The following is a 26,972-nucleotide window of genomic DNA, read 5'->3' on the forward strand; positions in this document are numbered from 1 at the left end:
CTGTGAGTGTGTTTGAGTGTGTTTGAGTCTGTGAGTGTGTTTGATTGTGTTTGTGTCTGTGAGTGTGTTTGAGTATGTTTGTGTCTGTGAGTGTGTTTGAGTGTGTTTGTGTCTGTGAGTGTGTTTGAGTATGTTTGTGTCTGTGAGTGTGTTTGAGTCTGTGAGTGTGTTTGAGTGTGTTTGTGTCTGTGAGTGTGTTTGTGTCTGTGAGTGTGTTTGAGTGTGTTTGTGTCTGTGAGTGTGTTTGAGTCTGTGAGTGTGTTTGAGTGTGTTTGTGTCTGTGAGTGTGTTTGTGTCTGTGAGTGTGTTTGAGTGTGTTTGTGTATGTGAGTGTGTTTGTGTCTGTGAGTGTGTTTGAGTGTGTTTGTGTATGTGAGTGTGTTTGAGTGTGTTTGTGTCTGTGAGTGTGTTTGTGTCTGCGAGTGTGTTTGAGTGTGTTTGTGTCTGCGAGTGTGTTTGAGTGTGTTTGTGTCTGTGAGTGTGTTTGTGTCTGTGAGTGTGTTTGTGTCTGTGAGTGTGTTTGAGTGTGTTTGAGTGTGTTTGTGTCTGTGAGTGTGTTTGTGTCTGTGAGTGTGTTTGAGTCTGTGAGTATGTTTGTGTCTGTGAGTGTGTTTGAGTCTGTGAGTGTTTGTGTCTGTGAGTGTGTTTGTGTCTGTGAGTGTGTTTGAGTGTGTTTGTGTCTGTGAGTGTGTTTGAGTGTGTTTGTGTCTGTGAGTGTGTTTGTGTCTGTGAGTATGTTTGTGTCTGTGAGTGTGTTTGTGTCTGTGAGTGTGTTTGTGTCTGTGAGTATGTTTGTGTCTGTGAGTGTGTTTGAGTATGTTTGTGTCTGTGAGTGTGTTTGAGTGTGTTTGTGTCTTTGAGTGTGTTTGTGTCTGTGAGTGTGTTTGTGTCTGTGAGTGTGTTTGTGTCTGTGAGTGTGTTTGAGTGTGTTTGTGTCTGTGAGTGTTTTTGTGTCTGTGAGTGTGTTTGTGTCTGTGAGTGTGTTTGTGTCTGCGAGTGTGTTTGTGTCTGTGAGTGTGTTTGTGTCTGTGAGTGTGTTTGTGTCTGCGAGTGTGTTTGAGTGTGTTTGTGTCTGTGAGTGTGTTTGTGTCTGTGAGTGTGTTTGAGTGTGTTTGTGTCTGTGAGTGTGTTTGTGTCTGCGAGTGTGTTTGAGTGTGTTTGTGTCTGCGAGTGTGTTTGAGTCTGTGAGTGTGTTTGTGTCTGTGAGTGTGTTTGTGTCTGCGAGTGTTTGTGTCTGTGAGTGTGTTTGAGTGTGTTTGTGTCTGTGAGTGTGTTTGTGTCTGTGAGTGTGTTTGTGTCTGCGAGTGTGTTTGTGTCTGTGAGTGTGTTTGTGTCTGCGAGTGTGTTTGAGTGTGTGAGTCTGTTTGAGTGTTATTGTGTTTGCGAGTGTGTTTGTGTCTGTGAGTGTGTGTGTGCGCGCGCATGTACGCACAATATAAAATATATAGCATTTCCTTTTCACCTTTAAAGAATTATTTTTTATTGTCCTAATTATTCGCCATAAATGAAATTAATTGTCATTCATTAATGAAACGTCCAGATTGGTGTGGCGACTGACAGGCTTACCGAATCCACCTTTACGTCGGCCACATCAAGAAACAAAAACAAACAAACCGTTCTAACGACGCCGTGTTTTTAATGGGGCGCCTCCTGCACTGACGTTTCCCGGGTTCATGTAAAATGTATGAGGTGTGAGCTGGCCGTTATCATTTGTCATAGCAGATATTAACGTCGCCTACAGAAAGCCAGGCATTCATACTCTCGCCTTGGAGGCACCCACCCCCTCCCATTTGTTTCCATCCACGCCTATTTCTATTTTGGGCTCCAGGTGCAAGTACTCCTTATGACACCTTCAAGACAAAACGCTTTTAAAACACCTCAGATCCAATCTGACACTTGTCTTATGTCCGCCACTGCAAGCTAGGCACTGCCTAACAGTGTGTGTGTGTGTATCTCCAGTGTTTTAGCAGGAAGTTTGATCTCATTCCGACACACATTGGACTCATAGAAAAAAAAAACGGTTCAGCTATCCCTCTATCCCGATGCACACCGCAAGTGACACTAATCGCCTCCAAATCCGGAGATTTTCTTGAATGGTGTCTCTAACTACGGTAAACTAAGCCTCGGTCTTTAATGAAATATGGCCAGGTAATAAGTCAAGGGTTATAAGCTGACAGTCGTCTGAAAAGACCCTGGCACAATGTCATTAAACTTCCCGCCTCTCTATCTCATCTCTTCCTTTACACCCTCCCTCCCTCCTCTCTCTCTCTCTCTCTCTCTCTCACTGCGCCAAATGTTTCTATCTGGTCTGTAAATCTCTCCCTCCATAAAGTTTTTTTTTCTTACCGCTTCTTCTCGATCTCCTCCCTCCCCCCCCCCTCGTTCCGTAATGGACTTAAGGAGGTGACACCCATAATTTAAGGATTCACGTTCAGAGATGTCAAGGGGAGGGCCAAGGCTAATCAGTGTAAGAATCCCTGACTTGGCACTAGATCTACGTACTGGAAGTATTTCCAAACTTGCCCGCTCAACAATCATACATCAAGAAACAAGAACGTTATCAGAGCAATGGATAGAGTGAGTTGTAGCAGAGGTTCATTCTATACAACGAAATGTTGACTTAATTCTACAGTCTAGCTTCAGTCCGGAGTCAATGATTGTATTTCCACCTTCCAATGTTGGACGTCCTCTACCAGTGCTTTAGTTCCTCACAGAATCATTTCTGTCCTAAGATACTTCCCTCCAATGGAACAGTCCAAGATGTGTTCCCTGATCTGTTGACTTCTCTCTTTGTCGCTCACTGCTTATATTTATAACCCGGAACTAGAGAGAATTGAGAACAATAATAGGCATTGAAATATTTCATTCAAAGTTGGAATCACACTGGTGATAAAAAAAAGGGTTCACGTTTCTATATTCACCTGACAGTAAGTTCGGAAAGGCGATGCCTTCGTATTGAACAAGCTACATTTGAGGAAACAGACACTGGCAACTTGTACGTCATAGCATCCCAAGGAAATAAAACAAAGGAAACAATTTTTTTTTAATACTTGAAAATATTAAGGATGGCTAAAAGGTAGCAGTTCACCTTTACCTCTCCCTTAATCGGTTGAACTATTTGGTCACCACACAACATCTGTCGACCATCTTTCTTCATTCCTCTCTGTCTGTTGCCTTGGATAGAGTCTCTTTCAATGATAGGCATGTCCATTCTTTCCTGTTGTCTCCCCATCGTCTTTATTTTTTCCTGGTACTGTTCCCTGAAGGGAGGTCTTTGCGAACCCTGAGGACTATCTCTAGTGGAAGCTGATTGTTTCTAAAAGATCATTTCACACTCCCTGTCTAATGCTTAAACTTGCGTCTGACAGACACTGAAAACACACCGACAGGCGCAAGATTTAGAGGCAAGACATTTAAGCAGGGCAAACCTGATCGGGGAACTATGCGGACAAAGTGACAGAATTATTCAAAGTGACAATCATGCAGATACAGACAGACATATTACTTTAAAAAAATAAATAATTATTGCCAATAGACAAGTGAATTCAATATATGAGGCTGTGTAGTTGCTTGTTTAAATTCACCAATGTAACACCAGGGACAATATCATCTCCATGTTACTCTACCAGTTGGTGCAGATTGGGCCTCAGACGTCATAAGCCCGCCGGTGTTGTTTAAAGAGTCATTTTGTTGCATCATTTCAATAGTTCTCACATTGATATTTCTTTGTGATGTCACAGCCCGAAGGCCCGTCACTTCCAATCTAAGAACCTCCCCCCCCCCCCCCCCCCAAAAAAAAAAAAGCAGTCAGCCAACAGAAACCTTTTGCATTATTCCCCAGACGTTTCGAAACCAACTGGAATCTTTCTAAGAGGGCGCGCACACAAAGTAAGAACAGCATAAGAAAAGAGTGTTGATAGCCCAGTGAAATGTTACATGTCCTTTCATACTTTAAAATATGCATCAGCTGACTTCACAAAGCCAACAAAAATGTGATTTCATGTCTCTAGTGAATGCTCTTAAAAAACTCAGATTTCCGCTGAAAACTATTGTTGACAACATAACGCTTTACAGCCTAACACTCACTGATTTCGTCTACTGCGCATGTGTGCAGCCTACTCTAAGATAGTACGACCTTTTTTTGTTTCCTTAAAAGAAGGATCGAAGTCTTCTATTGAATGACATGGGACACTTAGTCAAGAAATACTAATGTGGTCTAGTCTTGAAAGACAGATGAAGTCTTAGTACGGGGAAGTCTTGTGTTGAAAGACAGCTTTCTTTGGAAAATGGAAAGCAAGTGAGTTTTGTGCTAAACATACACCAGCCTCGCGCTGTAGAGAGGCAAACATCTAGAAGGAATATAAATCAATGAAGTGTCTACACATTTAAACTAAGTTATGCAGCAGGTCCAAGTAATGTGACACCTTGCATGGACACTCTGTCCAAATCTGTCAGTTTTTGACTTTCTACGTTTTGTTTGTATCCATCCATGGACTCTTGTACACATCTGACCATTTGACCCTTCATTTGTTTTCAACTTCCTTCTATCTAATGGTTTTTAAAACCATCTTTTTTTTTCTTTGCCCCGTTCGTTTCTGAAGAGTTCTCGGGTATCCAGCGTCTCTCATACCATCCTTGTTTATTTCCCTTTGCTCAGATCTCAACAGGTAAATATGTTATGTTTAGAGTTCTCCCTCCGCGGCTTCGACTCCTCTTCGACCCCCACCCCTCCTCTCTTCTCCTGCCCAGTGACGAGGCTCGTGAACGTGAGCAGTTGTTTGCACCTTGTACGCCGCTCTGCTATGACGTGGCCCCATTGGTTTACAGCCCATCTCCCCCTCAGCAGCAGACACCCGAGCGCCTTTGATGTTCTCACGAGACTGACACTGAAGCCTTCTGGCTTTTTAAGGGATCTTAAGATAGAGGAGAACCAAGAAATTGCAATTTTTATCAGCCAAGAGAAACACACACACACACCACACACACCCACATATTCTCACTCAGTAGACTTCAGTTTGTGGTTGTTGTTTTTTTTTAATTTCTCCATTTCTTTCCTGTTTCCAGACGCTGAAAAGATTTAAAATATTGGCATAGTTAAAATTTAAACATCCGGAAACAGATCAAAGGTAACAATTTTGGAAGCTTCATAACGCCTTGGAATTATTTCAGCGGCTAATTAGTACCAGAAGAAAAACCAACGAACCACTGCTTGGTTTACTAGGACTAGATAGATTGGATATTTCATTGAAGGACTAGATAGATTGGATATTTCATTGAAGGACTAGATAGATTGGATATTTCATTGAAGGACTAGATAGATTGGATATTTCATTGAAGGACTAGATAGATTGGATATTTCATTGAAGGACTAGATAGATTGGATATTTCATTGAAGGACTAGATAGATTGGATATTTCATTGAAGGACTAGATAGATTGGATATTTCATTGAAGGACTAGATAGATTGGATATTTCATTGAAGGACTAGATAGATTGGATATTTCATTGAAGGACTAGATAGATTGGATATTTCATTGAAGGACTAGATAGATTGGATATTTCATTGAAGGACTAGATAGATTGGATATTTCATTGAAGGACTAGATAGATTGGATATTTCATTGAAGGACTAGATAGATTGGATATTTCATTGAAGGACTAGATAGATTGGATATTTCATTGAAGGACTAGATAGATTGGATATTTCATTGAAGGACTAGATAGATTGGATATTTCATTGAAGGACTAGATAGATTGGATATTTCATTGAAGGACTAGATAGATTGGATATTTCATTGAAGGACTAGATAGATTGGATATTTCATTGAAGGACTAGATAGATTGGATATTTCATTGAAGGACTAGATAGATTGGATATTTCATTGAAGGACTAGATAGATTGGATATTTCATTGAAGGACTAGATAGATTGGATATTTCATTGAAGGACTAGATAGATTGGATATTTCATTGAAGGACTAGATAGATTGGATATTTCATTGAAGGACTAGATAGATTGGATATTTCATTGAAGGACTAGATAGATTGGATATTTCATTGAAGGACTAGATAGATTGGATATTTCATTGAAGGACAAGATAGATTGGATATTTCATTGAATCTCAACGATTAGATCAAATCATTACTTCTACTCGACATTGTTGTTTTTTTATTAGCTATATATTATATATATATATATATGTATGCGTGTGTGTGTGCGCGCGCGCTAAGACAAAGAGACAGAGAGAGAGAGAGAGAGAGAGAGAGAGAGAGAGAGAGAGAGAGAGAGAGAGAGAGAGAGGGGGGGGGTGTAATCACTCTAAGTTGACAAGATGGGTACTCTAAAGCCAAATCTTTACTCTTAATTGCCCTAACAAAATCTGCTCCTCCCGAATGGAACTACGACATTCCAGCAGACAATAGAACATCCCCAGGCGGGCCATTGTTTGAAGGATGCAGCAACTTTTGCGTCTGATGGGATGACATACTTAGAGATGCAAACACTATTTCAGTTGTAGTTTCTATCCACTAGTGCTATAAAGTAGCAATCAAAATGAAATGTTGTATTCCTTAAGCAGAGTTGCCGTTGTTTCAATGATACACTGCAGGACTACTAGATGTTCGATTGGTCATTACATTGATCCCACAAGCAAATGAGTTTTCCAACCAAAGATAATTCTAATGCCACTGCGCTCAATAAAAACACAAAGGCAAGAAAGCGTGGACTCAGGCGGTACAAGATCAACCAGGAGTCACGGTGACCAGACCAGCTAATGGTGCCATCTGTTCAGGCCATAGGGCGCCCAGAGATGCCCGCCTAGTGTCAAACAGGTCATTTCTTTCCATTTTCCAGCAACCCCTGCAATTATTGTCCCTCCACACTGGGCAACTAATGGCAGGCTGAAGAAATTAATTTCTAGACGCTGTGGACGTTCATGTTTTGACTTAATTAGCGAGAAGTCTTTGTCCACTGTACCAAAACACTGGCTGAGAGGAATGTTGTAAAGGAGATTGACTGCCACAATGTCGGCAATTATCGCATCAGTCCCAGGTGTTAGAAGCACATGAGCAGCACAGTTTGTTAGGAAAACCACAAACAGAATATTAATGAATGAAATAAATACCATTTGATGGCTATTAAATTAAAAAAATATCAATTCTGTTTCTTCTGTTGTTGTTTCCCTTGTTCTTATTCTACGTTCACTTAGGTAGATTTTTTTTCCATTGTGTGTGAATGAATATAAATGTGATTACTGAAATCAAAAGTCTAAGTCTTTCAAAGAGGTAGTCAATTTAAAAGAATAAAACTATTTTCGGATTTTATACTTTTTTTTTCTACCTTCCAATAAAGACACTAAATGACAAAATGTAGACCAACACAGACACGGACCACAAACATTGAGCTCAGGCCTGAGAAAGAAAAAGAAGGAGGCTTACCAAACAAAAGAATTCCTTGCATGCAATAGATAATAAAAATGTTACTATAAGGGTTGAAAAAACACCACCGAAATTGTGCTGCACACATTATCCACTCGCAATCATTGGTTAAACATTCTTTCACAATATCCAGGCCATACTAAATCAGTGCAATGTTAGCTCTATTCTCATTCTATCGAAAAATAGTTTCTTTTCCTTACTCCCCGTGTTTCCTACACACCCCGAGAACCTCTCCAATAGAAAGCTATTGAGGATGTAAGACCCAGTCCTGGAATAAAACTCTATTCACATCACTCCTTCCTTTGATTTACGCCACAATTTGCAAAGCCCCAAATGAGGCCATTTTATCTTCAACTCCTGACCGGGATAACCAATCAGAAGCGTAGAGAAAAACTTCCTTTTGGAAGAAAAAAAACAACAAATTTTTTCCTGTTGAGCTCGGGCATCCCAGAATGAAAAAAAAATGTGAAGACATGAAAAAAAGATGCTTGTAGAGATATGAAATGATTGCGCTTGACCGCTGTCAAGATTGGATTGACACTGGGTTCTAAATGTGTCGCCCAAATCAAATACATACATACAAGTCCGAGGAAATATAAAAGCACTTCGATCTATTATAAAGACATTCGAGCGAAGGATGTGACGATTACTAAACAAAGTGTAAGCGATAAAAAAAAAGGAAAGACAATTCATACAAAACAAAACGAACCACACCAACTATACATATAGAGACTATGTCTTACATAAGTTACCCAGCAATATACAGACCATAGACATCCATAGGTCTGTTGTTCAAATGACCCCGCCCCCAACCCACACATACAAAAGCTTTGTCTAATTCAGCGTTTCTCAAACCTTGTCCAGTGGCCATCCCCTCCCCCTCAAACGAGAAGAATCTCATGGGCACTCCTCCCACCATTTTTTTGTTCGCTAACTAGGTCCCCAGTGGGTCCATGAGAGATTGGACGATGTAATGAACAAGAACATGTAAGACGTCATTACAATTACACAATTTTCCGTTTTTATTGTAAACTTTGACACCATGTTGAGTATCCCAATGTACATATTAAATGCTCATTACTGATAGGCCATATAGTCTTTTATCTTTCGGAATGACTGTTGTTAGGCGCCTCCGCGCTGTGTCCAAACGGAGGTTACACTCAAATAACCAGTTAACGCTGATAAACGATGTGGAATACTAAGTTTAATACGTAACGAAGGGAACCGTCGTGAGTCGTTCATCTAAATATCTGTGTCCATAAAACTTTGCACACTTAGTGTTCCCAAAAAAAAACACCAAACTTATAGTATTGAGATAATGGATTTAAATGTGCAGTTCTTACCTTTATATAAGCTTTGACTTTAAAAAAAAAGTATTACAAATATTTTGATTGTTATTTATTTATTTATATTTGTATCACAAAAGTTGTCAATATGACGATGTCGACCACTTTATCAAAAAGTCGTGAAGAATCACGCTAGCGAGGACGTATCATTTGTCTTCTTCAAAACGTGCAAACTGTATGTATTTGAAAAGTCCTTATTAGAAGATGAAATGACGTTTCAAATATTTTCATCTGTTAAACATTTGGCAATAATGTCATTTGACTTGGTTCATAATCAAACCTTCATTGATAATTACAACAAAAATACAACGTTTTTTCTTGCCCCTTATAAAGAAATTAACTGGTTCCCCCCAGCCCCCATCTCCTTTTCCCCTTGACCTCGCGCCCACAGTTTGTGAAAAGTTTTTCTCATTTCACGTATAGATGTGAAGCTAGGTGCTGAAACAAATGATGATACATACATATTAAACATAACAACACCAGGGACCACGTTTTTAAATGAGAGAAAGTAGTGAATTAAATGACAAAAATAAGGGACTGCGCCGACCAAGGTTCTAACTTTAAAATAAAGATAAGGAATTATTATTTTTTTTTAGAATTAATGCGTAAGTTTTTTAGGTGTTGGTTCTGAGACAGAAATCAAACTTTTGTTATAAGATTGAAATTTGACTTTGGTTCTGGGATTGAAATCAGTCTTTGGTTCTGAGATCTAGTTTTTGAGATCAAAGTACCTAAGAACTAAATGTTCACTTATAAAAAGAAGTACTATGTCTGCCTTTGAATGCGACCCTGTCATTGCAAAACAACCTCCAGGGACACTACGTGTTTACAAAATTTGGGCGTGACGAGACTTCTGTTCTAGTTCTAGATTTCATTTGAGTAATCAAGTCAAAACAAATGTTTCAACATTACATTGAACAAGTGACGTCGTTTCATCTTCTAATGAGAACCTTTCTGCAATAAGATGGATTCAAAACTTTCTTTTCAAGAAGAATTTCAATAAGTCTTCGCCAATACGATTTTTAAGTCTAGCCGTCTTTCTAAAGTCAGAATGGTGAAGTTTCTCCTGAGTGAGGTACTCTCGCTCTGGTGAAGATATTTACGTAAACAAAACAGACCCACAAACAAAACATCTTATAAGAGGACAATCCAACCCTTTACTTGCTCTCCTCTCTGGAATGTCTCTTAAACTTTCTTTCTCTTTCCAATGTACTTCTGCGCTATTCTTACTAGGCGGAATAAGACGTTGCATACAGTCAGAATGTAGGGAACATAGACTTATATATATTATGCTAGACTGGAAACCGGAAACAAATTCTTATCCCCGATTGATCGCTTCACAAACCTATATATATATATAGATTTTTATGTACGTAAACTCTTTTTCAAGCTCTAAGGGAAGTCGCCCCAATCAATCTTTTCTGTCTTAGAAAAGTAATGATCTTTAGTTTTCAAAGTTTAGAAATAATGCTAAATAATTTCTCGGATTTTCTTTAGAATGGGCTATTAATCACAGAACTATATTTTCACACAAATATATGAAACAAAACCATTTCCTGTTAGTTTCCATTGAGATTATGTTTCAAAAATCCTAGATTGAAATAATTCATGTCTGTTGATTTTAATCATCTTATGTACATTTAAATAGATTGATTACCTAAATCTTTCTAGATTATGTATCTAAAAAATGCAAAATAATAATTATGAGACGAGAGTACTCTTATTTTCGATGTTTAATTACTAGATCTAAAAATTAAATCATATGTTACATAGGTTAGAGTTGAAAACCCACTTTACTTCTGATAACTACTTTATAAAACAACACCTTATTTTAACGTTTTACAAAATTTTCACATTTTTTTGTAGTGTTAAAAAATCTCCATGTCCAGTCAAGATAAAGTATAAGTCTATGGTAGGGAATCTCTGGCGAGCCCTGCGAGATAGCTTACAGCACTCTCTAAGAACCTTAGCTGACTTGGGGTGGGGGGAGAACACTTTTTGTGTGTGTGTTTAGGGGGCGTCAGTACTAAAAGTTTGAGAAACACTGGTATACAGTGTTGATTGATTAGTACGAATGTATTCCCGTGACACGCACTAAATAGCACCTTTAGTGTCGTTTATCCATAATCTACGCGAATTTCTATCTTTATACCCCAGCGAAAGACAGGATCTACTGGAGTTGAGTCAGTGTATCTTGCTCAGGTGCCACGGTGTTGATGTATTGTGTAGGTGACATGAAAAGTTGATACCGAGGCTGCATAGACGTCATACGTAACACATTTCACAGCGGCACACACAAAAAGAGGGAGATTATAAGACAAGAATCAAAAGTGTGTGCGGGTGTACTGGAAAACTGTGAATAGACCGTGTATGTGCATTAGTGCTGCTACTTTGAGCAATAAGTACAACAGTCCAAAAGGATGTAGATTTTAAAAGGTTCTTATTAGACGATGAAACGACATATGCGTTGGGAAAAAAAAAAAGGGGGGGGGGTCGGGTGACTGTGAACAAGCTACTTATACCTGTGTGTGGTGTTAGAATTTACACAAATAGTTTACTCGTCGCGAATTTGTTTTTCTACGTTTTCTTTGAAAATACACATTTCAAGGACATGATTTTGTAGGTCGGTTTAAGGTTATCTGAAGGTCACACACGTTCCCTTGAGCGCCTGTGTGTGTGTGTTGGAAACGAAACCGTCCAAAGTGCCGCCGCTGCACTAGCCTGTAATTAGACTGCACCGCCATAAAGTAATCAATGGGCAATGCCACTTTCAAGACCTGCGATAAATCTCGCACTTTGGCATTCGGGCCGACTCGTGACTTGAATGTCTGCGGACTGACGTCTTCAGTTGTCGCCAAGGGAATCCTCACAAAATTTGCGGGATCAGTTACACAATGCCGTCGGGGAAGAGTAGGGGGGACTGCTGCAAGAATGAAGTATGGTGGGGTGGAGCAGAGTATTCAATTTCTATTGAAATCTTCAGGCAAGGATGAGCTCTCCTCCTCCCCCCCCCCCCAGGAAGGTTACCAAACAGAAGGTCGAAAACGTTATTAGAAAGAACAGCTCTAGACTCTGGGAGGTAGATAGCTTCTTTTGCCATAGTAAGAAAAATAAAATAGCACTTCTAGTTGAGAAAAGAATGGCGACATAAAAACAAGGGCAGGAATGAGCTCATATCCGTCTCGATAACAATGTCATGTGACAACACGGTGACCCGGTCAAGTTCTCTTTCCACAATCCTGGGTCCCCACAAACATTCAAATATGGGTTACTAACAAATATACATTGTCTCAACTTCTCTTTCATTGGAAGAATGTCTCTTGTTCTACACTATAGATGCTGGACTAAAATGAACAGAAAGCACTGCCTATTATTTGTAACTGCCATATCTTGATATGATTATATATACATATGCATACAAAACGTATTTTATTATTATTATCAGTGACACAAATAGTCGTAGTGTTAGCGATTGATCTCATGAATGTATTTGTCATTGATCTCAATTGAGTATTTCCTCTTCAACACTTTGTCAGCATGCAGTAATGGGTTTATCCTCCCGAATGGAATTAGTGCCCCTGATAATCCACTATCAGGTCAAGAGTAAGTACTGATCCAATGACGTCCCCCCTGGATGTACCGTCCACTCAAAGACTCGACACAACCGATGGAAACAAAAACTGAGAGGGAGAAATCTTTACAAAAATGGTGTGTGTGTGTGTGTGTGTGTGTGTGTGTGTGTGTGTGTGTCTGGGGGGGGAGGGGGCATCCCCCCCTCTGAGCCGATCTGATTATAAATGTTCTATTGTGACATGAGAGAGATGAGGGCGCTTAGGTGTTCTAGGAAATATATCCCAGCAGAAACCTTGCATGAGAGAGCGAGGGAGGGAGAGAGAGAGAGAGAATCAAAACATGACCTATGTGTGCCCCGGTGACATTTGATGACGTAATAAAGTCAACAGAAACATTCCCAGTGTCATGGAAAACAACAAAGTCAAACATCTTAGTCATTCCAACAACCAGGAAATAGAACAACAGAAACAAGCCAGACCGAGGTGATGTCATTGGATTTCGGGTGAGTTTTGTTTAGTCCAATAACCCACTAGTTTAGTTTATACACATGGAGGTTTGGAGTGGGAGGGAAAAAGTGTTTTCATTCAAGCTTACAGAGGCTACACATTGGTATTACATTGTGAGAGGAAAACTACTTGATGTCTCCGAACTGGAAATATGTGATCAGTGATTATTAAGGGCTTAGGTGGTTGTTTTTCTTTTCTTTTTTTTTAAAGTAAAATATTTTGCTAAAATGTTAAAGTAAAGTTGTAGAACCAATTGCTGAGGCTGTAATGTAAGAACCCCACAGTTTATCCGGTCAAGGAAAGAGTCAACTCCGTACAAGTCACTTAGTTGACCTCCTGAGCTCTACAGTCCAAGTGACCAGAGTTGTTGACCAGATATCAAACTAGTCGCTCCACGTTTTGAACACCCACATGTTCATGTGTTACTGGAACAAGAAAGTTGAGAGACAAAACATGACAACAAAAAGGGATTCTTTCAATAATCTCTAGTCGCAGGAGACAGACACATTGTTCATACGGGATGGTCAAAATGTGGAGGATAAAAAAAAAAGATAAAACAACTTCTTCACAGCTAGTGACCAAAGATGACCAGCGATAACTCTTTCTGAAAGGCAGACTGACATGCAGAGGATGGATTCGGCGCCTGGCTCGCATTTTCGTGACCACGAGAGCGTAGACATCAAAAATGAGACGGGGCGCAGAATGACAGAAGCATTAAGACGGAAGAAGGAAGAAAAAAAAAAGGTTCTCGCATGATTGGACATCTACTAAAGAAGCATGAAAAAGGGGGTGAGGGTGTACGCTGGAACAACGACACAACCTCCAGAGAGTGATAGATGGCAGGACTGGAGGCGATGGGCATTGGGACGGAGAAAAGTATGAATGGTGGCGCAAGAAGGGCGCCGGAAGATAAAAAATGGGGAAGAAAGACCACTTCAAGCTAATATAATTGTTTTTTTCATGAGCGGCACCCCAACTATTTATTAGGAAGTACAAGTTGTAGCACCGCTCCTGAAAGAGACAAGAAGATGGTATTAAAGATAAGCATGACAGTCGGAAGAGACCCGGGGGGGAGATAAGTGTGTCAGGAAGAGATGATCACTTCAGCCAGATACGCTTCCAAGATACGTCACAGATATAAGACGTTGGACTGCGGGATGACTTCTGACCCCGCTGTAATTCCACTAGACGGTAGCCGGGACTGGCCATTAAATGGTATCAGACGACTGTGCTTTGAGAAGATGTCGTAAGGGTCAGTGCGAGTCACGAGAGATTCATTGCCTCGATATCACGTCATAGAAAAGGAACTAAAGAATAACTTGCCAGTACATGACAATATAGAACAGTCCAAATGTCAGTACTAGAAAAACTATTCCATACACCAACAAACATGAAACTAGTTTTATATAGTTCCAGTTAAGTAAAGTCGACGTTCATCGGTACTTTGGCAGAATGATCTATATGCAACAAATGTATAAGCTTTTATCAAAACAAATAGTGATATTCTAGCGGAAGCTAGTACCATACTATCATCACCAGTTCAACTAAAAATGATCACAAATCTTTTGTGTATTAGGCGCTCTCTTCAAAATAATATATTCCTCTTGCCCCAAGGTTTAATAACGTTTTCTAAACTTGGTTTCAACCCAAGTTGTAGTTGGTAAACACACGCACCCCCAGAACACAGCCACACAGTTCTAACAATGAGCCCAGCGCTGTCAATCTCCCCACAGAAAATGGAGATATAATAAATCACTTAAACTCAAACACGCTCCAAAGTTTGACCACGTGCTTCAAGTCCAGCTCATTTCGAATGTAAATTAATGTAAACAAAAGACGAGACGGCCACGTGACTGCTTCACGCGCGTGGGCTCCCGAGATCTGCAGGCCCGATGCCAATAAACCACGTCTGCCGGAGCAGAAGAAAATAGCCATTTGAACACGATGGGGGCATAAAGGGGTGGGGGGGGGGAAGGAGGGAGCACGAGGGTCACCCCTATGGACATCTGACCTCTGAACTTTATAAAAAAAACATAGTGTTTGACCCCTAGCCCATCAAGATAATACTTTGTGTTTCTTTCAGTCCAGCCACTATTCAAGCAGAGAAATCCCAGGGACGGGCGGCATTGCTCTGGTGTGAACAGCTTTGAAATCAGTTCAGACGAATAGTGCTAGTACTAAACAGGTGACAGTCGGACTGACGCAATCTGCTGAATTCATTGCGTGAACGAGAGAGAGAAAAAGTCAAGCTCAAAGAAGACCCGAGTTAGAAGTAGGTCACACAAGACATTCACTCATCTAGGTCAACAGGAAAAACATTTAGAATGGAAAAAAGAGATCCAAGACTGGGTCAGTCAATCAGAGAATGTGAACATTGAGGATGGGAGAGAGAGAAAGAGAGAGAGAAATAAAGAAAAAAGAGAAAGAAAAGGAGAGAAAATGACTGAAAGAGAAAGAGGGAGAGAAAAAGAGAGAAAAGGAAAAAAGAGAAAAAGAGGGAGAGAGAAAGAGAAAGAGAGAGAGAAATTAAGCGTGAGTGAAGAGAGTGAATCAGAGTGAGAGAACTATAACACTTTTATTTTTTTCTTACTTCTTGAGAAAATCAAAACTATTACTTTCAAAGAAGGAGAAAAAAACAAACTCCGCTAGAGGAACAGTGAAAAGCGATTTAAGTGCACCAAAAAGTTTGTTTTGCAAGAAGAAAGTCTCCCAGGAAAGTGTCTAGGATGTAATATCTATGTCTACACATATAGATCTCTATTCTAAATGGAAGCCATTGAAGAGACAACTCATCACTCAGACATAATTTCAAATAAATATTCCAAACTAGGAGCTGGACAAGTTCATCGAGCGATGATCTTACACTGTACATCTGACAGATTCATGAACTGGTCAATCATCGCCAACAAGATCTCTCCACAAGCTATCTCCTTCTCTAAAGATCTACAGACTCCCTACTCTTCAACTCCATAGAATCAAACCTTTTTTTTTTCTGAAGATTATGTCATACCCAACTCCTCCCCCTGCCCCAATGTTTCATTCTCCTCACTTATCACAGATACATCAGAAAGCGTAGTGCATCCCTTCTCGCACCATACTGGCCATTACAAATGCCCACAGCACTTGCCACAATCAGGAGGGGGATTTAAAACGCAGCTAAAACACACACACACACACACAAATCCTACAGCAATATTTGATAACTCCGCAGGCTAAAGGAAAGCCCAAACATGTCAGCTCAACAGAAGAGGTCGGTAAAAAGAACACGACACAGTGCCTATTTCTTCTAGTTTTCTCCCGAAACTGGGACCGTCGGGGCAGATAGTGATTGGGGAGGAGGAGGAGGAGGGAGAGAGAAAGAAGTTATTGCAAGAGTTAACATCAATGAGGATAACCAACAAAATGGAAGCATTAGACATTGAAACAAGATTACAAAGATGGTCTGTGTGATCATACAAATTCAGAGGCGGCCCCCCTCGGATTCCGCCCATGGGTAAGCAATAATTCTAGACTAATTCTAGATTTCTAAACTAAATTTAATGTAAGTAAAAAGCTCGATTTCAGTAAATCATTTGCGCTGTTTTCAACTTTGAAACAAACTGTACAACATACTATCAATAATGAAATTTCTGACTATGGATGAAGTAAATTACATTTATTTTTATTTCCCAAAGATAAATCAGCTTTTTAATAGGTTTTCTATTTTTTCAATAGAAACGTGACTGACAGATAGACGGCATAAAACTATAAGCTTCTTTTCATCTTACGAGGGCCGCTTAAAAACCATTATTTGAGACTTTTAGAGGACTGACACGTAAGACAAGCCAAGAGCAACAGTGCAATACATTTTGGACCTGCTCTTCTACTATATTTTGAAGTTGGATTTTTTTTTTAAATTCTTTTATATTGCGCAACTTTCATGCTTAGAGTATACTTAATGTGCAGCGGTCCTATCTCTCTTATGACGTGGTCTAAACTGCCCATAGGTTGCAAGGTCGCAGATCAGAGGTCAGGCCTCCTATAACTAACGATAGGTCTAGCCCCGATGGGGAAAAACCGCTATTAGTTTTGTCCGTCCGTCCGTCCCGTATAAAGTGTAGAAACTAAAAAAAACATTTTCAAAATCCGATATCATGATACTTTTGTTTTCTGAAAGCGAAACGTTTCAAGTTAAGGAAATTAGTAATTAATGGATATCCTGAGAAAAAAAAATGGAGTTTCAAGAGGTTTGATTTTTTGTTTCACTTTAAGGAAAGAGAAGGAGGGATGAAAAAAAGAAGTAAAGCTGTCAATGAATGCAAGTCTGCAGCTCTAGAGAACAAATCATTTTAAATCAAGCAGCAATTCTAGCGGTCCTGTATGAAACAAGAAACATTTGTAGACAACAACGTCTTAACTTTTTGTTGAAGACAAGAACAGAGGTGGCAGGAATGAGCGCTGGATGAAAGGAGAGAGGGACAGAGGGATAGGGGAGGGAGAGAAAGAAAAATCGAGAGGGAGAGAGGAAAAAGAGGAGAGAGGCAGTGAGGTCAGGAGAAGGAAGAGGAACAAGGATGAAATGGAAGAAGAGAGTTAAATTGGGAAAGTAAGAGGGAGGGAGTGAAGAAAGAAAGAGAATGAGGGAGTGTGGAAAGTAAAGCTGAGATAGACGAGCTTTCAAATGAAGAGTAAAAAAAAAGTTCAGATCCAATCTACAAGGATATAAAAAAAAAAAAGGGGGGGGGGGGTGGGGTAGTGGGAGTTCTAAAAGTCCCGTGAAACAAACAAAAAAAAGTCTCAAAAATGACATTTGCAATGTTGATGTTTTATTCTTGATTTCATTAAGCAGCTACTGCCTAAAGTTGCATGACGAACAAATCAAAGCGAGGCTGAGCAATGGAGTGTTGACTGAGGAAGCGAGACGAAGCGAAGAACGTGGTACCCATGCCATGACGCAATGAGAGACACACAACGTGTGCTGGACAGACAAAAGCACAGAATGAATGCCAAGTATGAAATGCACCCGATTTAGACAGCCAAAGAAAACAAGAACTTAATTAAGGGCATGTGACATTGTGAGTCTTAGAGCGCCACGCTACTGCTCATTGGTTTGTAAGGGTAGGGGGGGGGCAGGAGCGGAAGTTGTATTCTTTCTCGTTTTTTGTTGACTCATTTGAGACACAAAGAGGAGGGAAAGAAAGTGAGCAAGAGATAGAGAGAGACAGAGAGAGACAGAGACTTGCGAGGAGCACACAAAATAAAATCGCTAAGGTTTTACGAAGCCACTGTGTAACGTGTCATTTAAAATTCCAAAATTAAACCTTGGCGCAGGCGCAATTCATTATTTATGTATTTAAAAAAAAAATAATTGTATTATTACTAATGTCAAGAACTTGGACACCAAACAAAATAGTCTCTAGTATGAAAGCCGATAATAAATCTGTATTAGAGGACGAGTCTACCCTACCTGGTCTCTGACAGAACTTACTTTGCTGATCACAAACAAAACAAACACAAAAACTAGATCTCCCATTCCCCTTCACCTATCCATTAGTTCAGTGTTTCCCATACATTTGTACTCAACAGAACATATATATTCTACTTGAGACTTTGTAGCTACATACAAAGACAAAATAACGGGCAGCTTGATCTCAGATATTGTGATACTCTTCAGACAAACTCAACCAGAAATCATTTCAAGGTTTATCTTCACATCTTTTTCCAATTAAGAGCCATAATTTAGATCAGTTCAAAGTTCACAGTGATGTTATAAACATTTATCTTGTTACCAAGAAAAAGGTATCTAAATCTTTTTTTTCCCCTGTATTTTCTTTAATTCATATGTAGGCCTACTAATTAATTATTCCATTAGTTCGTGGAACACCAATCAGGCCTCGCAGTACACGGTTTCGCGGAAGACAGTTTGGGAAACACTGTCGTAGTCTGTTGGACATGGTGGCATCACACACTATTTGTCAAGCATCTTTCTCCATTCCTCTCTGTATATCACATTCAGTATGTTTTTAAAAAAATATATATACAATGGGGCATTTTTTGTCGTACTCTTTCCCTGCATTGGTCTGTCCCCTCCATCCCATACATCACCTGGCAAAGAGGAGCGAAAACCGCCCCCCCCCCTTTTAGTTCTTTCCTGTCTCCATGCCTCTGTATAAATAAACGTTTGGCTTGTACCACGAGCTACAAATCTCCAGAAAGAAATGAATGGGGGCAGGACACTTCTCATTAGGACAAAGTGACCTCTCCCCCCTCTCGAAACCATCGGGAGAGAAAAGAACAATTTACGAGAGGGGGGAAACAAGAATGGAGAATGAGGGGGGAATATCATCACCAAGTGGAACTCACTGAGAAGTCGGCGCCAAGAAGACAACGGCCTACCAACCCAAAAGAATGAAAACTTCTGAACGAGTGGCCGGCAGGACAGAAGATCAGAAGACTAGGTTTAATTAAGTGCAAGCAAGGCTGGATTACCAATTCATAAATCTTCTTTTGTTGAAGTTGTTTTTTTTTTTTTTTACAACGAACGCTACAATTGAGACGAATAGTAGAAAAGGATGGGGGGGGGGGCAAGTTTTTACACAACTAGTGTGTCCGCCCCACCATAAAACAGCGCCCAGTCATCAGTAAAAATACAATGTGAGTGTTTGGGTTATAGCAAAATGGAAAGGGGTGGTGGTGAAAGGAAAGCAACTGGTGGACGGTCTGTCTCTAAGGGTAAGAAAGTAATATGTGAATGTAAAGTAAGATAGATACGTGTATATAGGTCGCGCTGCTATGTTCGTTCCTCCCGGCTGTGAGGTTCTTATTGGAGGGTCTAAGTAAATAAAATGGCGTTCCGTCTCTCTGGTAACCTGTGTTCCTATCTCGTCAAATCGACGTCAGAGTTATTAGGGGATTGTAGCTCTATTCTCTCTGGACTAGGTCTACTTCATTAGCTGCACTCACGGAAACGTACACACACACACACATGTGACACACGTGACAGAAAATGGTGAGTGTCACTTGGCAGACAAAGTATTTGACCCACGTCTCCTCCATTCACCCAGTCGACGTTTTGAACTCACCACAACTGCCGACAGAAACAAACTAAACCTCGTCTGAACCGAGAGACAGAGATGGAGGGAGAGATTTTCCTAAGGTCGCTCTAAGCACAGAGACACACACACAAAAACATAACAAAAATGTAACATACTATATATATAAAATATATATAATAAGCCAACGAATGTTCAGTTGTTCAAACACGCCAAGCGCCAGAGAATGTCTTCCTGCACTACTAGTGTCCACCTGAATGGCCGACACAGAGCCGCTAGGGTCCTTTCAGATTTCTCCGCTTTTATCAGATTTCTTTCTCGCGTTTGCCGGAGAAAAGAAGATGGAGATGTAAAGGTCGGCCAGTCACGTGGATAGAACAACGTCACTGCGCCAATATCTTCTGGTCACTGGGGCTAACCACAGCCTTATATCCCCCCAGCCCACTCTCTCTCTTTTTTTTTTTTAGCATTTAATGCAATAACAAATCTTCGGAAGGGAATTATTTGTTCTCCAAGGGCCAGTGGGAGCCATCCAATATATTCATATTTCTATGGGAGGCTGTGAAATAAAAGCTGATATAACTGAATAATGGAATAGATTGTAACGGGGAAAAAAGGGGGTAAAAATGTGTACATTTCCACAGCGGATCTCAAGCCTTTCAATAGAGTCTTGAAATTCACAACATGAAGACAGTGACGTCTGATTAACTTTGCCAAATCTGTTTATGAATTTTGAAGTAACCTTGCCAAATTGTTTCATGGATTGTTCACTAACTTGACCACATTGGCTCATCTGTTGTAAGTTAGCCGAATGTTCTACTGAACTCGTTACTTCATAAAGACCTACAGATATATCTCTATACAATGTTTAATCAACAGTTGAAGTGATTAATTTGGATGTCAACGAGTTAAATGACAGGCATTAGATTTGAGGTAAGAAACCAGATAATGACATGGAGTCTCATTGAGCAATAACAAAATCAAATAAAACATGTTTTTTTGTCAAAGGCCATGATCAACACATTCCCAATGCTACTATTATCCTAAGGTAGCAACAAAGTGTATTGACAACTCCATTGCTGAATGTCCACAGACGTCCACGGGTCTCAAAGTAGTCGCCCGGCAAGGTCTAGGTAGGCCCGGGCAAGCCTTTGGTTCACGTTCGATAGCCGTTTTTTTTTAAATACGAACTAAAGTTGATAGTTCATGTTCAGCCAAGACTCTTCTTTGTTCTGGACTGGTGTAAAGTGTGAACTAGCGCTGTGCTCAAAATGCTGTTCTAACCATCACATGTCGACGTGTGCTATTTAGAGGGAGTGTTTGATCAATGTTACACACTATACTGTTCCAAACTGTTCCATTCACTTCACGCATGTTATAACCTTTGATTTCAAGAAAAAGTTGATACATTTGTGAAGCTACGCTGAAAAAGTTGATACATTTGTAATGCTACACTGAAATGCTTGTGCAACTTAAAGTAACATCATCCATGGATAATAAAATAGTTGGTTTTAAAGGGTTGGAGCGTGACCTCCGTGACTCCATATCGAAGATGTCGGTTGGAGCAAGGTGAAAGAGACTTCGACCTTTAGCCTTTATATTAGTATCGTCTACATTGACTTGTGTATGCGCATCCTTCCACATATAACATTTTATAATTATTAATGACGCTATAGACCCGAGGAGAAAAAAAAAGATTCTATTTCTCAATGCAAGAGTACTGCCCTGAATCATTCAGAGATTGCACAGTGAGCGCTCTAGCTACATCTTTTGTTCAAATCTAGTGAATTGAAAATTAATTTTTCTGTCTTTGTACTTCTTCTTTTTTCATTAAAACTTGTCATTTATTTTTGATCTCCCAATTAAAAACAACAACCTTGGAGTTGACTAGAGAAATCCATTTCGTGTACAGAGACGAGAGGGGGAGGATGAATCTCGCGTCACGTTAGATCAACACTCAGGACGTTCGCCAAGTCTTCGCCGTTACAAAGGACACCAGAGATAACGTCCACGCGACCTTCCAGGGGACCAAACTAAACCCGCGAGCCGATTAATAAACTGACAATGGCGATTACTGAGTGATCAATGTTTGGCTTTTTACTTTAAGACACTCCACTCCATTTTGTTTTTGAAACCAGCAACATGCTCCTAGAGTTTCAACTCCACAAAGACAGTCTGCTGGATGGAGCAGATATTTTGTGACGAGAGATTGCAAGTGGATTGCGATGACTCGCCGCAGGATGTAGAAAAACAAGTGTGGTCTGACAGACAGCGGGAAACTTGCTGCTGCTGATGTTGTTTCTTTGTTGGTTGCTGTGACTCTCGTCTTTCTCTCTGTGTCAGTAATATATGTGTGTGTGTGTGGAGGTGTGTATTTATGTGTGTGTGGGTGTGTATACACGTGTGTGTGCGTGTATATATACATTAGTGAGTGAAGATCCTCCCTACAATACAATAGCTGTTGTACAATTTGTGCTCTAACCCCCGCAACTGTCGACAGAAACAAACTAAACCTCGTCTGAACCGAGAGACAGAGAGAGATGGAGGGGGAGATTTTCCCCGCCCCCCATGAAAAGACTAGCATAAGCCGAAACAATTCTATATGGACACTTCATTTGAAAACGTGCTTAGGGGCTACATAAAGGTACCGTTAAAAAAAATAACGTTCTAATTTCTTCCTAGTTACAGAAGTCCAAGATACTTGACAGTATTCTTCTTCATAGCTTGATGTCAACAAAAGCGCAATTAACATTAGATTTTTAAAACGTATCAGTTCACGACAACTTCTAGAAAAACTTTTTTTTTCTTCTTTCTATGTAAACAACTAGTATTGTAAGACTACAAAGTGACTTCTAGGCGTTCTAGCTCTGACTGAGATGACATTCAAAGGAAAACGATAACATGTAATCCATCCATAGATTGTATCGTGTTCATTAGTTAATTGACAAAAGTCGATCATATACATGCAGTAACGGCTTTGGGTTGACCAAGAATACAGACAGACAAAATACAAATTATTTGATAGAGAGAGTGAAAGAATAGTTTGAGGGGGGGGGGAGAGACAGACAGTGAAAGGGAGGGAAAGAGAAAGAAAGAGAGAGAGAAAGAGAGAAAGAAAGAGAGAGAAAAGAGCGGCATAGAAAAAGAAATAAAAGAATGAGAGGTTTAGGCAACACCCTTTTGTGTTCGCTTCATTCTGACAGACTGAACACAGTTTCACTGGATCTGTCCAACTGTAGATCCGATTGCACTAATCGCTGCCGCAGCACCAATCTGCACAGATCAATGCCCCACACTACACAGGCTACACTGAAACAGTGGGGGGAAAAGAACATAATAGGTTTGGTCAACACCGCAGTTTCATGTCGTCCACCGCCGCACACAAAAAATAGTTCCAATTCGGGCAGAAACACCAAGAAACTAATTAGCTGTGAAATAATCAGTGAGATTTGGATCATGTTATGTGTGTGACGTGCGACAATCTTCTGGTCGGATGAGTTTCAACAAGGCAGCATAGAGGAAACGCGAGCTTAGGGTCCAGAATTAGACATCTTTTGTTCTTCTAGCGCTTGTCCCGTGGAGATAGATCTGGGCTATGCACGCCAAGGCAAATGTCCCATAAGTGTATCACACTCGGTGCCAACTAACAGCTACAACAAAACAGCCCAGCCAGGAATACTAAATCATTCGCTCCATTGACTGACATGTACGACAAGCCATTATGTCCGCGATTAAGCTGCGTGCAATATTAGGTACTATCGGTGTTGGTTAACCATAAAGAAGATTTAAACATAAAACAAGAAACTACAGCACTAAGATCTCGATTGTTTACCACCAGGGCCGGCTTTAGGCATAGGCAAACTAGCAGCCACCTAGAGCCTCCGATTGGTGGGGGCCTCGCACATGACTCAAAATATTTTTTTTTCGAGAAGAAAGAGTGCAACTTGTGCCCTGTGTCGATGCTGTTGTACACTAGGTTTGAAATAAATTGTGTACTTTTATTTGGTTGCTGTTTGGTTTTTAGTTTTCTACTTCATTTGGGGGCCACGAAATATTAATTCTCATAGAACTTCCAATTATCTAAGGCCGGCCCTGTTGCCACTCCTGTAGATCGATGTTCGGCATGTACTATTTAATGTACAGCAAAAGTCATTCTTAAGCCACAGATTGACTTAAATTTCTTTGTTCCAGGTGAGATCTCACAGATTTCTTTGAAGAGGTTTTGGGAGATCAACGTCAATACCAATTCAAAACTACAAACAAAAGACAAACAAAGACCGTTCGGCCAAGTGGATGTGTCGTGTATAATTTAGGTTCATGTACTACAACCCTGGTAAGTGGATATAAAAAGTATGGTGACTTACAAATGATTTTAAATTCTGAAATAAATTTAAGGAAATACAAATTTGCAGATGCAAACAGAGATGTCAGTCACTAGGGGAGACTAATCATCTATTTATATCGATTAATTGCGTCTAATACATGTGTGTCAATCAGTTAAATGAAATCTAATGCATTCATTACTTTGTCTTCAAGTACATCACATACACAGATCATTTAACAAACGTGGGAATTCGAAACAGACCTAATGATGATCTTTTGACCACAGTTGAAATTAAGAAAAAAAAAATACTTTTATGTAAGGTAATTCATAATAAATTGTATCAATTAGTTTTTATCAGTTATGTAATTAAATTTGTAATAGATTTATAATTCTAGCAATAATAAATCTCTAATTACAAGTATTTTTTTACCAATTATTTTTGTTTAGCGCAATTATATGCTTTTAGCTTTCTCAATGCGCTATGATTCTATCAATTGTTCGGACCATTTAGGGGGAAATAAAGGGGGGGGGGGAGAAACGGGTATATACATGACTTTTACTGTGATCGGTTTTTAAATGCATTTTATAAAAAAAAAGTTATAAAACTTTAGTTTGAACTCTTGGGCTCAAACCTCATCAAGCAAAGTGCTAATGAAAAAAAAAGGTTTTATAATTATCTATGGTTAGTTTCAAACTTTTAAGCGACGCTCCAATTCTCTACACAAAGTATAAAGGGGACTTATTCAACTTATACCACCACATCAGTCAAATACAATTTCTTTACCTATCAATTAACAATAGTTAATTAATACTTAATTAACTATTTGTTGTTGTTGTTTTCTTAATTGATTCTTGTGTTGCCAGGTAGAAGAAATCACTGCAAAATTTCAATTTGATATGTGACTGGTGTGGGGAAAAAAACGTGTACAAACTTTTACCAGACAGACAGTTGAGATATGCTTTGTAAAAAATTTAAGTCAAGACTGCACTGCTATAGATAATGAGATCTTCAGGAATAACAAATACTTTTCTGCAGGGAACAATACCAGGTAAAAGAAGGAGAGGGAGACAAAGGAAGCGATGGAAGCTATGGACGGTCCAACAGGTGAATGTGACATTGATGCCAATACACACAACAGTATTTCCAAGCAAGTATAAGCCTACAAAGCTGCTAAATAGGCCCCCAGTACATTTTTATTTCAAACCAATGCCCTGAAAGTTTGACTATTTTTTTTTTGGACGAGGGAGAGGGGTAGATGGTAGAGGGAAGTGTATTCGGCAATAACTATTCTACTCAAGAGCTACTTCTAAGAAAAGAGTAAGAGAACTGGTAATCAAGAACACGAGCTCGTTGTGAAATACAAGGTCAAATGTCAAACTATTGCGTCATCCTAAAAGACAGACAAGAAGATGAGGTCACTTAATTATTGCATTGAAAGGCAACTAGTATATCGCATCTAATTGGACAAACGTTTAGACTTCTTTGAGTGAGTACATTGACAAGATGAAAGGATCCAGTAACATCAGTCTACCAAGTGGTGCTAAGTGTACCTAGCAGTGGCGGCAACTCTCACCTGGCCGAGAAGATACTGTCTGATGTCCAACACAAACGTTCAAGTGGTGACTATACAAAGATGTAATGTGACTCTAATAGTTAGAGAATGATGGACAGGAATTAGAGAACGATGGCCGGGAGGTAGGGGTCAGAAAATCATGGCCAGGATTAGAGAATGATGGCCTGAGTTAGAATATGATGGCCATGAGTTTAAGAGTTAGAGTATGATGGCCAGGAGCAAGAGAATGTAGCAAGAAGTTAGAGAATGAGGCCAAGGAGTTAGTAATCAAAGAAAGCCATTGCCAAGCTCAAATAGTATGACATTCATTGAAAGAAATACAAATGTCTCTATTTATTTGGACGTGATCACTCTAAAGTGTTTCAGTTTTAACTCAAAACAAGTAACAAGAAAAATACGCAGCAACACTAAGCGACTATGTAAGTAAAAGTCACATAGCAGATCTCTATTACAATGTGTTCTATCGGCAGCAGACGTCATTAAGCCCTCTTTGAGTCCTTGAATTGACTAAAACAAAGTTTAGTTAGCAGAGAAAATGATACAGACTCGCAAGACTCATTAGATAATTTCTCAGTGGATACAGTGATCATTAGATAATTTCTGAGTGGATACAGTGATCATTAGATAATTTCTCAGTGGATACAAAAGTGATTGTTTGGTTTCTTTCACGACTCGATCTTGACAGAGAAGGACTATAAGTTTAGGATTTAATGCAATACTAATGACTCCTACAATAGTGAGAAATTTAACTGTTCAACCTTTACCGGTATTTCCAAAGATTAAGCTAGAATGTTTTCATTTATAGTTACACGTTTTATCAATTGCACACACAAAATTGGTTCAGAATCTGTTCGATATTAAAGATTTAATAACTGCTCACTATAGTCTACACTTGGCGCTTCAATGTTTCAACTAAACACAACAACAAAAAACGAATCAATTTCACATTCACTTTATCTATTTAAAAAAAAGCGAATAAGAAGGAAGTGGAGTGTCTCTCCTTGTAGTGTTTAAGTAGAACTACCCAGTACTTAAAGTTTATGCTTTCTTGAATGGCCGACAATCCAGAGATGACTTAAAAAGCTATTAAAGGCGTCAAGCAATTGACACGAGAGAAGACGACGCGTCGATTGGGCAGTTAAAGGTGAGCGTCGTTATCTTGCAGGCACGTTGGAAGGAAGC

At 39.6% G+C, this 26,972-nt stretch overlaps 1 protein-coding gene across 4 annotated transcripts in view; it reads right to left on the minus strand.

Moving 5' to 3' along the window:
* Nucleotides 1–26,972, minus strand: part of LOC106060412 (interference hedgehog-like) — a 305,626-nt gene that overhangs the window by 194,205 nt on the left and 84,449 nt on the right. The window lies entirely within an intron of this gene.

The sequence above is a fragment of the Biomphalaria glabrata genome, chromosome 14 (assembly GCF_947242115.1).
Source record: "Biomphalaria glabrata chromosome 14, xgBioGlab47.1, whole genome shotgun sequence".
Taxonomy (NCBI): Eukaryota; Metazoa; Mollusca; class Gastropoda; family Planorbidae; genus Biomphalaria; species Biomphalaria glabrata.